The sequence below is a fragment of the Pteronotus mesoamericanus genome, unplaced genomic scaffold (assembly GCF_021234165.1).
Source record: "Pteronotus mesoamericanus isolate MK-2021 breed Mesoamerican mustached bat unplaced genomic scaffold, CSHL_Meso_final scaffold_12, whole genome shotgun sequence".
Lineage (NCBI taxonomy): Eukaryota > Metazoa > Chordata > Mammalia > Chiroptera > Mormoopidae > Pteronotus > Pteronotus mesoamericanus.
Genome location: NW_026555303.1, coordinates 9148853 through 9163066, shown reverse-complemented (window position 1 = coordinate 9163066; position 14214 = coordinate 9148853).

The window sequence follows — 14214 nt, the reverse complement described above, 5'->3', positions numbered from 1 at the left end:
AGCATCAGAGGACCAAATAGCCCTGCCCCCAAGTGGGATTCCGCCCAGCTCTGTTCTACCTAAGCCACCTGCTGAGTGCAGAGTGGCAGCCACATAGAGTAGATCCATGGCTAATGGGGGAGCAGAGTGGTCTGGAGACACTTACGGAGAGACTGGGGACAGAGGCTTCAGGGAGGGAACAGAGAGAATGGCTGTTGGGTCCTGGTGCTGACTCCTCCCCCATATGGAACCAGCCATCTTCCTTAGGCAGAGACCAAACCCCTAGGTAGCAGCAGCATGAGAGGACCCTTAATCACTCCCCAAGGAGGGACTCTGCCCCTCCATTAGTTGACTAAGCTGGCCTGCTGACTACCCAGTAACTAGATTAAGAGCTGAGGGAGACAGCCACAAACAGTAGATTCCTGGAAGTCTCAAACAGACTGCCTAAGCTGAGACAGGGACAGCATCTGACATCATCAGAGGCAGATCCAGAAAGTAAAAACAGCGGTCCTCTACCATAGAAGTTCACACCACAAAGTCAGGAAATCAAGACAGATCAACTTAAGAAGCAGAAGCAAAAAAGAAGGGCCTCACAAATAATGGGAAAACAAAGAAATATGTCCCACTCAAAGGGAAAGGAGGAATCCCCAGAAAGAGAACTAAATGAAATAGAGGCAAGTGAAGTAACAGATATTGAGTTCCAAAAAACTGTTGTAAAGAAGCTCAATGAGCTCAGTGATATCAGAAAGAATTACAAAAAAAAAAAAAAAAAAAAAAAAAAAAACTAAAGGGAAACTATGAGGAACTTACTGCAGATTATAGCAGCCTGAAAAAAGACATATAAAGAATCAAAAGACACAAGAGAAAATAAAGAATACGATTTCTAAATTGAAGAACACAGTAGAAGGAATCAAAAGCAGGCTAGATGAAGCTGAAGATCAAATCAGCAAGCTGGAGGACAAGGTAGAAAAAAGCTTCCAGAAAGAGCAAGAAAATGAAAAAAGCCTCAAAAAGAATGAAGAGGTATTGAGGGAAATGTAGGACACCCTGAAACGTAGTTATATCTGTATAATAGAGATACCAGAAGGAGGAGAAGATGAAGAAATAGAGATCCTGTTTGAAAAAGTAATGAGGGAAAACTTCCCTAATTGGAGGAGAGAATCACACAAGTCCAGGAAGCACAGAGGGTCCCATTCAAGAGGAACACAATGAGACCCACTCCAAGACACATTATCATTAAAATGTCAAATTAAAAAAAAAAAAAGAATCTTAAAGGCACAAAGGGAGACAGAGGTGTAACATATAAGGGAGCACCGGTAAGGCTAGCAGGTGATTTCTTAACAGAAACACTGCAAGCCAGAAGGGAGTGGCAAGAAATTTTCCAAGCCATGAAAAGCAAAACACTACAACAAAGACAGTTCTACCCAGGTCTCAATTCAAATGGAAGGCAAAATAAGGAGTATCCCAGACAAAAGAAGACTAAAAGAATATACTTCCACCAAACCCCTACTGCAAAATATGCTAAAAGGACTGCTTTAAGATCAAGAAAAAGCTTCTACAAATACCCAGTTCCTTTAAAAGTTGCCAATGCTTGATATTACTTATATTTTTAATACATATTAATCTGATTTTTACAATGATGTGTTATTTTAATTGCTACTTTATTATTTGTTGAAACTAAACCTGGTTTTGTATATTTCTTGCCTATTTCTATTATTTTTAAAAGATTTAAATGATTTTTTGGTATTCTCTATCCATTTATTGATTAAAGGTTTATAGAATTATTTTCCCTAAAAAGAATTCTATTAACCCTTTTTTAGATGTGTGGTAAAAACTTTCCCTATTATATTACTTGTCCATTAACATTTTTTATATGTATATTACTATGTAGTATTATTTGTTCAATACAGTCATATTGTCAATATTTTACTTTATATCTTCTGGGTTTGAATATTTTACTTCAGGGTAAGAAACATATTAATTCTATTTTCCTCTAAAACTCCTTAAATTCTACATGTTGATTTTTAACTCACCTGAGTATTTCTTGTATAAATGTGTGAAATAGGGCTCTATATTTGTTTTATTTCAACTAAGAGTGGTCTATGCACCTCATTTGTTGAATAAGCCTTATTTTCCCCATTGATTTGAAATATCAGTTTAGTCAATGACCATACCACCCTGAACGTGCCCGATCTCATCTGAAATATCAATTTAATCATAAATTACATTGTTAGACAGATATGTATGTTTGTTTCTAGAATGCTTATTACATTTCTTTGATCTACTTGATTATTTCTGTGCTGGCATCATGTTGGTGTAATTGATGAGACTTTATAATGGCTTTAAATTTTTAAATATTTTATAATTGACACTTAAAGAAATAAAATCTGCATTTAGGAAAGAAAGAAAGAAAGAAAGAAAGAAAGAAAGAAAGAAAGAAAGAAAGAAAGAAAGAAAGAAAGAAAGAAAGAAAGAAAGAAAGAAAGAAAGAAAGAAAGAAAGAAAGAAAGAAAGAAAGAAAGAAAGAAAGAAAGAAAGAAAGAAAGAAAGAAAGAAAGAAAGAAAGAAAGAAAGAAAGAAAGAAAGAAAGAAAGAAAGAAAGAAAGAAAGAAAGAAAGAAGAAAGAAAGAAAGAAAGAAAGAAAGAAAGAAAGAAAGAAAGAAAGAAAGAAAGAAAGAAAGAAAGAGAAAGAAAAGAAAAAGAGAAAAGAAAGATTGGAACTCCTATCTTTTGTGACAACATGGATTGAACTGGAGAATATTAACCTAAGGGAAATAAGCCAGTCGGTGAAGGTAAAAGACACATACCACATGATCTCACCTATAAGTGGACTCTATTCAATAAAATAAACTAACAAACAAAATAAACCACACGCACGGAAACATGGAGCTGACTGAAGGTGACCAGAGGGGATGGGGAAAGAGGACAATGGTGGAAAGAAGGGGAAGGGACTAGACAAAGAACATATATGAATGGCCCATGGGCATGGACAGCAGAGTGGGAATTGAATGCAAAAGGAGGTGAAGGTTGAATGGGTGGAAGGGGGCAAAGGGGGAAAAAATTGATACAACGGTAATAGAATAAATATTATTTAAAAATTAAAAAGTAAAACACACTCACACAAAGAAATGATGCTGCTGTGAATATTGGGGTGCATAGGTTTTTTCAAATTGGTGTTTCAGTATTATTAGGCTGTAATCACAACAGTGGAATTGCCAGGTCAAAAGGCAGTTCTACTTTCACTTTCTTGAGGAAATCCTGTAGTGTTTTTCACAGACCTACACCAGTCTGCATTCCCACCAACAGTGTACCAGGATTCCCTTTTCTCCACAGCCTCACCAGCACTTGTTGTTTGTTGATTTGTTTATTATGGTCACTCTGACTGTTGTGAAGTAGTATCTCATTGTTGTTTTAATTTCCATCTCTCAGATGGCTAGTGATGCGGAGCATCCTTTCATATGTCTCTGGGCCCTTTGTATGTCATCCTTGGAGAATTGTCTCTTCATGTTCTTTGCCCATTTTTTAATTGGATTTTTTGTCTTCCTGGATTGGAGTCATGTGAGTTCTTTATATATTTTGAAGGTCAAACCTTTGTTAGAGATTTCATTGGCAAATGCATTTTCACATATGATTGGTTCCCTTTCATTTTACTGATATTTTATTTAGCCATGCAGAAGCTTCTTATTCTGATGAAGTCCCATTTGTTTATTCTTTTCTTTATGCCCTTGCTCTAGGGACATATGGGTGAAAATATTGCTGTGTAGAATATCTGAGAGTTTCTTGCCTATGTTCTCCTCTAGGACTTTTATTGTTTTGTGACTTATACTTAAGGCTTTTATTTATTTTGAGTTTATTTTGGTCTATGGTGTTAAGTTGATGATCTAGTTTATTTATTTATTTATTTTTTGCATGCAGCTATCCACCTCTCCCAACACCATTTGTTGAAGAGGCTATTTTTACTCTATTTTATGCTTCTGTATCCTTTATTGAATATTAATTGACCATAAAAACATGGGTTTATTTCTGGGCTCTCTATTCTGTTCCATTGATCTATGTGCCTATTCTTATGCCAGTCCCAGACTGTTTTGAATACAATGACGTTTTAATATAGTTTGATGTCAGGTATTGTGATCCCTCTTACTTTGTTCTTATTTTTCAAAATTACTGCAGCTAATCACAGTCATTCATGGTTCCATATAAATTTTTGAAATGTTTGTTCTATACTGTGAAATACATCATTGCTGTTTTAGTAGGGATTACATTGAATTTATAAATTGCTTTGGGTTCAGCATTTTGATGATGTTAATTCTTCCAATCTGTGAACACAGTGTATGCATCCATTCATTTCTATCTTCCTTGATTTCTTTCTTAATTGTTTTATAGTTTACTGAGTACAGGTCTTTTACCTACTTGGTTAGGTTTATTTGTAATAATTTATTTTTCTTCTTGCTATTGCACATGGGAATTTTCCCCAGATTTTTGTTTCTGATATTTCAGTTGGTATACAAAAATTCCTTCAATTTATGAGTATTGACTTTGTATCCTGCTGTTTTGCCAAAGTCACTTATAAAGTCGAGTAGTTTTTTGGTGGCATCTAAGTGTTTTCTATGTATACTGCCATGCCATCTGCAAACAATGACAGTTTTACTTCCTCCTTTCCCATTGGGATGCCTTTTATTTATTTTTCTTGTCTGATAGTTGTGGCTAGGACTTGCAATAATCACTTGAAAGAAGCAGTGAAAACAGACAGAAATCTTTATCTTGTTCTTTATATTAGTGGAAAGCTTTTAGATTTTACCTGTTGAATATGATGTGGGCTATAGGTTTCTCATGTATGGCCTTTATTATGTTGAGGTATGCCCACTCTCCTCCCACTTTGCTGAATGCTTTTATTATAAATGGGTGCTGTAACTAATCAAATGCTCTTTCCACATCTATTGAAATGATCATGTGATTTTTGTCTTTTTGTTCATGTAGGGTATTACATTTATTGACTTGTGAATATTATACCATCCTTCCATCCCTGGGATGAATTCCACGTGAACATTGTGTAGGTAGTTTTTTTTATAATGATGTGTTTCTTAAATGCATCATGTTTATAAAGGAGATTAATAATGATGAAACCAAGAGTCCTTATGACTTTGATTACTTTCAGCTTAAAATCCTAGCTCTTGAAATCTTATCTCTGTCAAAATATACATGCCTATCAGAGACCTAGACTTTACTTCTGGTAATCAATAATACTGGAAGTAGCAGAAGATAGTACCTGGGAGCTGACTAAGAGTCACAAGGTCAGGATCTCTGGCAGGCTAAAGATAATATCTTTTTATTATATTTTATTTATTTATTATTTAATTTTTTTAAAAATTATAAATCCTGTTTATTCTATTACAGTTGTCTCAATTTTTTAAACCTTGGGCCTCGTCCACCCCTCCCTCCCTAACCCCTCTCCCTCAGTCAATTTCCACTCTGTTGTCCATGTCCATGGGTTATTCATGCATGTTCTTTCTCTAGTCCCTTCCCCTTCTTTCCACCATTGTCCTCTTTCCCCATACATTCTGGTCACTTTCAGTCTGCTCCATGTTTCCTTATTTGTGGTTTATTTTGTTCATTATTGCATTTTGTTGAATAGATTCCACTTACAGGTGAAGTCATACTGTATTAGTCTTTCATCAACTAGCACATTTCACTTAGATTAATATTCTCCAGTTTCATCCATGTTGTCACAAAAGGTAGGAGTTCCATCTCTCTCTTTTTCTTTCTTTCTTAAATGCAGAATGATTTTATTTTTTAAATGACAAAGTTAATTACAAAATATTAAAAAATGAAAACCATTATAAAGTCTCAGCAATTAAACTAACATGATACCAGCACAGAAATAATCAATTAGATCAAGGAAATATAATGAATATTCTAGAGACAACTGTATATATCTAACAATGTAATATATGATTAAGCTGATATTTCAAATCAATGGGGAAAATAAGGCTTATTCAACAAATAGAGCCCTATTTCACACATTATAGAGGAAATATTCAGGTGAGTTAAAAATCAATATGTAGAATCTAAGTAGATTGAGGAGAAAATACAAGCTACTATTTTTCTTACCCTGAAGTAAAATATTCAAACCCAGAAGATATAAAGTAAAATATTGACAATATGACTATATTAAACATTTAAGACTATATACTGATATACATATAAAAAAAGTTAAAATAGAATAGGGAAAGTATTTGCCACACATCGAAAAAAGGGTTAATGGTTTGTTTTTGTTTTTGTTTTTATTTTTGTTTTTGTTTTCAGGAAAGAAATTCTACAAACCTTTAATGAGTAAATAGATAAAGAATACCAAAAAGTCATTTAAGGCTTTTTTAAAAATAGTAGAAATAGTCAAGAAATATACAAAACCAGGTTTAGTTTCAACAAATAAAAGAACAATTTAAAATAACACATCATTGCCACAATCAGATTAATACATATTAAAAATATTAATAATATCAAGTATTGGCAGCTGGGAAAGTAACTTGGTATTCATAGACTCTTTTGTCTCATCTAAAAGCAGTCTGTTTAGCATATTTTGCAGTGCTGGTTTGGTGGAGATTATTCTTTTAGCCTTCTTTTGTCTGCGATACTCTTTATTTTGCCTTCCATTTTAATTGAGAGCCTGGTTGGATAGAGCAGTCTTTGTCATAGGCCTCTGCTTTTCATTATTGGACTATTTCTTGCCTCTCCCTCCGGCTTGCAGTGTTTCCATTGAGAAGTCAGCTGCTAGTCCTATTGGGTCTCCCTTATATATTACTACCCCTTTCTCCCTTGCTGAATTTAGGATTCTCTGTTTGTCTTTGATATTTGCCATTTTAATGATGATGTGTCTTCAAGTGGGTCTCATTGGGTTCCTCTTGAATGGGACCCTCTGTGTTTCCTGGAATTATGTGTATTACTTTTTCTCTCTTCAAATTAGGGAACTTTTCCATTATTATTTTTTCAAACAGTTTCTCTATTTCTTTCTCATCCTCTTTTCATCCTGGTATCTCTATTATACTGATATTATTACATTTCAGGTTGTCTTGCACTTCCCTAAATGCCTCTTCATTATTTTTTAGTCTTTTTTCATTTTCTTGCTCTTTCTGGGAGCTTTTTCCTACCTTGTCCTCCAGCTCTCTGATTCGATCTTCAGCTTCACTTCGCCTGCTTTTGATTTCTTTGAATGTATTCTTCAATTTAGAATTTGTATTCTTCATTTCCTATTGTCTCTTGGTGATAATTTCTATGTCCCTTTTTCATGCTGATATAGTTTGCAGTGAGTTCCTCATAGTTTCCTTGAAGTGTTTTTTGTAATTCTCTCTGAACTCACTGAACTGATTGAGCTTCCTTAGAAACGTTGTTTGGAACTCAATAACTGATAGTTTACTTACCTCTATTTCATTTAGTCTCTTTCTGGGGATTCTTCCCTTCCCTTCAAGTGGGTTGTATTTCCTTGTGTTTCCATTATTTGTGAGACTCTTCTTTATTGCTTCTGCTTCTTACTTTGATTTGCCTTGTTTTCCTGAATTTGTGGTGTGATCATTTATGATAGGAGACTGCTATTTTTCCTTTCTGCGTCTGCCTCTGATGATGTCAGATGTTGTCCCTGTCTGAGCTTAGACAGTCTGTTTGAGACTTCCAGGAATCTATTGTTTATTGCTGTCTCCTTCAGCTGTTAATCTATTCACTCTGCACTCAGTAGGCTTCTTTAGACAGCTCAGGATGGGGCAAAGTCCCTCCTGGGGCTGGGGTTATTGGGTCCTCTCACTCTGATGCCATGTGAGGCAGGAGTCCACACTGGGATCCAGCCATCTCCTCTCTCCATTCTCTTCCCAAAGCCTGCATCCCCAGTCTCTTCTCAAGTCACTTCAGACTTCTCTTCGCCCCCTTTTGCCAGGAATCTACTATCTGTGACTGCCACTCTGCACTCAGCAGGAGGCTTATACAGCACAGGGTGTGGAGGAATCCCACCTGGGGTTGGGGCTATCGGGTTCTTTGACATTGTGTTGCTCAGGTGGAGTGGTCTCTGCCTGAACAAGATGACTGTTGCTTCATAGGGAATGAGTCAGCACTGAAATCCCCCCGGCTAGTCTCAGTTTTCTCCCAAAAGCCTCCTTTCTTAGTCTCTCCTCAGGCATCTCTGGACCACCCTGCCTCTGCCTTTGCCAGAGACTAGGGTAAGTGATTGCAAATAAAAATTCATGAGTTGGCCGTTTAAACAATTTTTTGTGTCTCCAGCCTCCTATCTCCAGAAGAGAGCAACCCTGCTGCTTTTTGCAGCTGGCTGTTTTCTGTGAACTTTTTGGGTTCTGGTGCTGTAGGCTGGAGATCTTAACTTTTGGTTTATACTCTGCTCTTCTCAGGGGGCATCCAGATGGCCATTTCAATATCCTTCTGCTGCTGCTTCCCATTGGCGCCCCACCTACCTTCTCAAGTTTCTACCACACCCCTTACCAGTTAGATTGCTGTAAAGCCAATTCTTTTGTCTCTGAGATTACAAGGCTCCTCTGTTGCTATTGTTCTGCTATTTGTTCCAGATGATTTCTCCACAATTCAGTTGTAATTCCAGGTTCGTCCTGGGAGGTGGTCAGTGTGGCTTCCATTCATTCCTCCTCCATCTTCATTCTTAAAGATGACATCTTGACCTAAGTTATATTTCAGCACCTGAGCTCTAATTTGGAACAACCTGATATTTTCCCATGAAACCAGACAGAGAGACTCCAAAGCAGACCTCAGAGCTGTCCTCGAGATCTAAATAATTGATTTATTACTCTTAACTCACCTCTTACCAATCAGCTCCTAGCTCACCTAGAACCCCTTAACCCACCATGTATTGTAATTTCCCTTATATAATTTGTAACCTATGCACAATCCATGTGAGAAATATTTAGTGCATCAGTTCCCCTTACTCTGGATTGGCCAATTGTGGGGGACCCTGTCCTGCAAAGTACCCGGGTTCACCACAGACGCATTAACTCATTCTAGTCACCAATTGCCTGTCAAGAAAAGGTGGTGGAAATTCTCTCTAGTGGGGAATGCCCTGAGCCCTTCTCTGAAATGGCTTTTATTGAGAATTATATGTGCATGGGTATACAGCATACATGCAAAGCTTATTAATCCATGTCAGAGGACTATAGATAACAATAAGAGGAATAAATAGATTAGTCTTGGGTTAGGGCCTGTTAGATATGCTGACCTCAGATGGTCATTAAGTCAAGGTTCAAGGGCTCAGGAATTTTTTATCCTGCTTTGAGTCTAAACACTTGATTTTTCCTCATCAAGGCAGTGTGAAACAGGGCAAACTTCAGTAAATATAATACATTCTTTAGGACAGATTTCCCAGGGTACTCTTGGTGTTGGCATCAGGTTATTTCTGCCACCCAGCATTCCCAGTTTTCTGGCTGAGACTTACAGGCCCTTTTTCAAGGCCTGGCTCATGCGAGACTACAGTTTCCATTACCACAGAAAGTGATCCTAAACAACCTATTATCTAATAAACCCTATTTCTATATGAAAACTCCTGCCTGTAAAATTTGGGGGGACCAGTGAACCTAAGGACATGTACTCAAATACTGGGGTTCCAGTAACAAAGGCACCTTTTAATCATAAAAAATATAAAATCTATTATTAGAAATAAAAGTTAAGTAATCCATCTAGTTAAGAAAGTACTTTGTTGTCTTTAAAACAATTTTGAATATCCCCTGAAGGGTTCAAAGATGTGCCACCCAAAATCTGCCTTTAGGAATATTATTTTTAAGCTGGTTATTCATAAAAAAGGACTCAGAAAGTACACTTGACCCTCCCCTCTTTTTTGCCTTAGAGATACAGAGGGAAAGACTTATTCCAGGCAGGAAATCTTTCGATGTTGGCTTTGGCAGCCTAATCAGAATTAAATATGGTGGATGGGAGGGCATCAAACAGAGGCCTGTTTATTAAATCCCCCTGTGTCTCATTGTTTCTGAGCTTCCAAGTATGTTCTGCTATTCCTCAATTACCTGCATTTACTCATTTTCACTTTTAAAATCTCAGGCCTATATACCCCCCTTCCTTTCTCTCTTGTCCAAAAGACATTCTATCCCATTTTACCTCACTGTCTTTGGAATTTTCATGTTTATGGGAATTCCCCATGTGCATGTATTAAAATCTTATTTTCTGTTGTTAATCTGTTTCTATTCATTCAATTATTAACCCAGCTAGAAGAACTTAGAAGGTGGGAGTAAATTATTATTTTTTAAGGCCCCATATCCTTGTATTTCATATCAGTATAGGGTTATGTAACTTTTAGAAGAGTGCCACCTATAGGATTAAGTACATAACTCTCCAATTTCCAAATACCTTTGTTCTTAATTCAAGACTAAAAAGAAATTTTATAAGCAACATATGCCACCATTCCCTTTTAGCATTTGTCTTAAACTATGAGCTTCTCATTGCTTAACTTATTAAATACCAATTATGAGTAAAAGGAATACAGTAATCAATGACAACTTTAATTCAAATCTTGATACCTGTCTTTTATTTTAAAGCAATGTCTTATTATCTAAAGTGAAAGAATATTTCATATAAGGAACCATCTAGATGTGAGACAAAAGTGGAATACATGTAAGAAATATACTAATATAGATTTCACACTTAGGATTATTTTTTTCAAGTCAGGATTTGAAACACTTTCTATAAGCTAAAGTAAAGACTGTTCAGCTATAAGATATTCCAGCTCATTGGATATGCATTTCAACAAAATTGGAAACATGATGAGGAGTTGGGAGCCATATGGACAATTGCTCTGTACCCCCAGTTCAGGATTGGGTGGAGTGAAGCAGCTATCTGACTGAAGAAAACCCAACCTGCCAAAGATTAAAAATCAAATAACACTATCCAATACCATTTTAATCAGGGGCAAGCGCTACTTAATATAACCTTTCTATACTGTACCTATACAGTTAAACTTTCTAAGCCAACAAAAGAAAGATATATAGAAGGCAGTAGATGTATGAGGTCTGTCTGAAAAAGAAAGCCATTATTAATATAATGAGAATAGTTTGAGTGACATTAATGTAACCTGGCAGCCAAGGGGGGTGGACTAGAATGTGCATGCATTAACAATGACAACTTCACTGTATTAATGAGTGGGGGCAGTAGAAGCCATTGAGTGAGCATGTGTACTATGTGACCATCATATTCAAAATGAGTGAGTAGAGCAATGAATCTGCATCAGATTTTGTGTTCAGCTTGAACATTCCTCCATGGAAACCATTCAGACAATTCAGAAGGCTGCAGCTATGGGCAACTAGTGATTGACAGCTTCATCACGACAATGTGCAATGTGCCTGCTCATGCATCACGTCTTCTGCAGAGGTTTTTTTTGTTTGTTTGTTTTTGTTTTGAAACATCAAATCAAATCACCAGGTGACTCAGCACCTTCCCCACAACCCAGATTTGCTCCCCTGAGACTTCTGGCTTTTCCAAAAACTAAAATCACCTTGGAAGGGAAGTGATTTCAGAACATTGATAAGATTGTGGAAAATATCATGGGGCAGCTGATGGCTATTGGGAGAACTGTGTGAGGTCCCAAAGTGCCTACTTAGAAGGAGACTGATAAATCATTGTTCTGTGTACAATGTTTCTTATATCTGGTATCTCTTTAGTAAATATCTCTATTTTTCATATTGCATGGCTGTATACCCTCTGGACAGACTTTATACTAAAAAATATCATTTGATTTCTTTCTCAAAAATGGGAAGCTGTACAAATAAATACACACATATATACAGGTTAGTAACCTGCTACATAAAGTAGAAAGTAATAGTCTTAATATTTTACCACCAGCTTCTGCAGAACAACTTTGCCTACTATATATCAAACACTATGCTATGTATCACAACTCTATATCCTAGGAGAAGAAGGAATGATGAAAGTTTATCAAAACAAGGTAATAATAGAATTCAAGCTAGAATACTTTATGATAATAATGCCATTTTACAAGTACAGCCACTGGGACCTAAAAGTGAATTGACCTCAAGAAAAGTGAAAAAGGCTGCAATAAATTATAAGTTTTATCTAACTCAACCATGTGTTCAAACAGGTTATTATTTTACAATTTCACATGCAAGAACTGGAAGCAAATGAAAGTTGCTTTCCAGATTAAAGAGATTAACTAAGGGTGAGGTAATATCATCTGATATTTTTATAGCACAGAAAACTCACATAGTAACATACTCTCATCTCCTTTAAATTCCTAACACCGTTACTCATAAATGGTTTCTATTTAGAAATACCAAACATCATTTCTCACTGTTATATATAATGTATAATGCCTTATTAAAATATTTACTAAAAATTTATGTGTCATTATTTAGGATAACCCCAATAAAGTATGAGAAGGACATAGTCATGTAACACAGAAATATTAGCAGTAAGATAAAGTATATACAGGGTGGAGAAAAAGTAGATTTACAGTTGTTTGTGTGGAAAATAATACAATAATTAATAAATAATAATACAAGAATTATCTGCTTCATATACTCACAACAGTAAATCTACTTTTACCCTACCTTCTATAGAAATAAAAACAAAGGAGAAAGAAAATCCTTTGATATAAAGTAAGACAACTCTGCATTATTACAGTGTTTCATAGTCTCTCTGCTTTTTTTCTCCAATATTTCAGTACCTATCACAGAGTATTTTGTTGGTGGGCTGGGGAAGGAAAGGTGGTATCTGATTTCTGTCATCCAGTAATGAAGTAAATTTAAAAAACACTCAACTAATATATTTTGAACATTTTTTTATATGTAAGCCCTGTAGATTCTTTGGTTAGTTCTGTTTTATTAGGAATATGCAAAAAGCAAACAAATGAATGACAAAAACTGAAGACTAACATTTAATTACTCTGTTCATTTACTCAGACATTTTTAAGCATTTATATTGCTCTATGCAAAATATGGTGCTGTCGTGGTGAATCACTCTGTGGTTGTAAATGGGAAGAACTGATCATTGAAGCAGAACAATGACATATCAGAACTGTGTTTAAGACCATTCTGTCTGCTGTGTGGTGGATGGGTTGATGGGTGCCTAGGTGGGTGATAGAAGGATGATGTGTACAGGAAAACTGTTTGGAGGCAGTCATAGTAGTACAAATAAGAGATATCACTGGCTTGCTTTAGAACAGGGTTTCTAACCTAAACACTACAGATATTTTGGCTAGATTTTTTTTTCCTGTGGGAGACTGCACTTTCCATTACAGGATGTTTAGCAGCAACCTTGACCACTACTAGAGGCCACTAACTTCCAATAAATCCTCTTAGAGTTGTGACTTACAAAAATGTTCCCAGCACAGTCATATGTCCCTTTTAGGGCAGCAAATTTTCCCAAGTGACAATTGAATTAAAACGATGACAGTGGGATGGGAGAAATGAAAGTATACTGAATGAGTTTTGGTGACAGAACTAACAGATTTTGCAAATGGGTTATATATGGAAGTAAGGAAAGCAGAGAACTTAAATTTAGGATGGCATGAGCTTTTTAATCCTGGGCCACTGGGTGAATGGATGTTCTATTTAATCAGAGGAGAAAGGTTAATGCTAGACAATGGATAGCACTTACTGAGTTAGATTGAAATTGTGTATCTGTACCTCTGAACAGATTTTGAACTTCCTGAGATCAGGGATGAATTTTTATATATATATTTCTATCCCTAAAATAGAACCTAGTATCAGCATGACTTGCAAAAGTAAAGTGGGGGAATTCAAGGAAAATTCTTAGATTTCTGACTTTAGACATTGGTTGCATTACGAGATAGAGAAAACTGGTAATAATTTTCTTTTCTCCCATGTTCTTCAAAAAAGCTGTTCACTGGAGTTATGGCATACTCTTTCCTCTCATTTTTTCATGACTAACATATATTCATATAAGTCAGGTCTCCTACCATCCCATTCTCATGCACTTTGCTTTTCCTTTTTAACAAGTAAAACAATTATTATTTTAATTTTTAAAAAGAGTTTATTTATTTTTATAGAGAGAGGAAAGGAGGAAGAAAGAGAATGAAAGAAACATCAATGTGTGGTTGCCTTTCACACACCCCCAACTGAGGACCTGGCCTGCAACCCAGACATGTCCCTTGACTGGAAACTGAACCAGCAACCCTTTGATTTGCAGGCTGACACTCAATCCATTAAGTCATGCCATCCAGGGCCAATTATTTTTTTCTTGATGGAATAT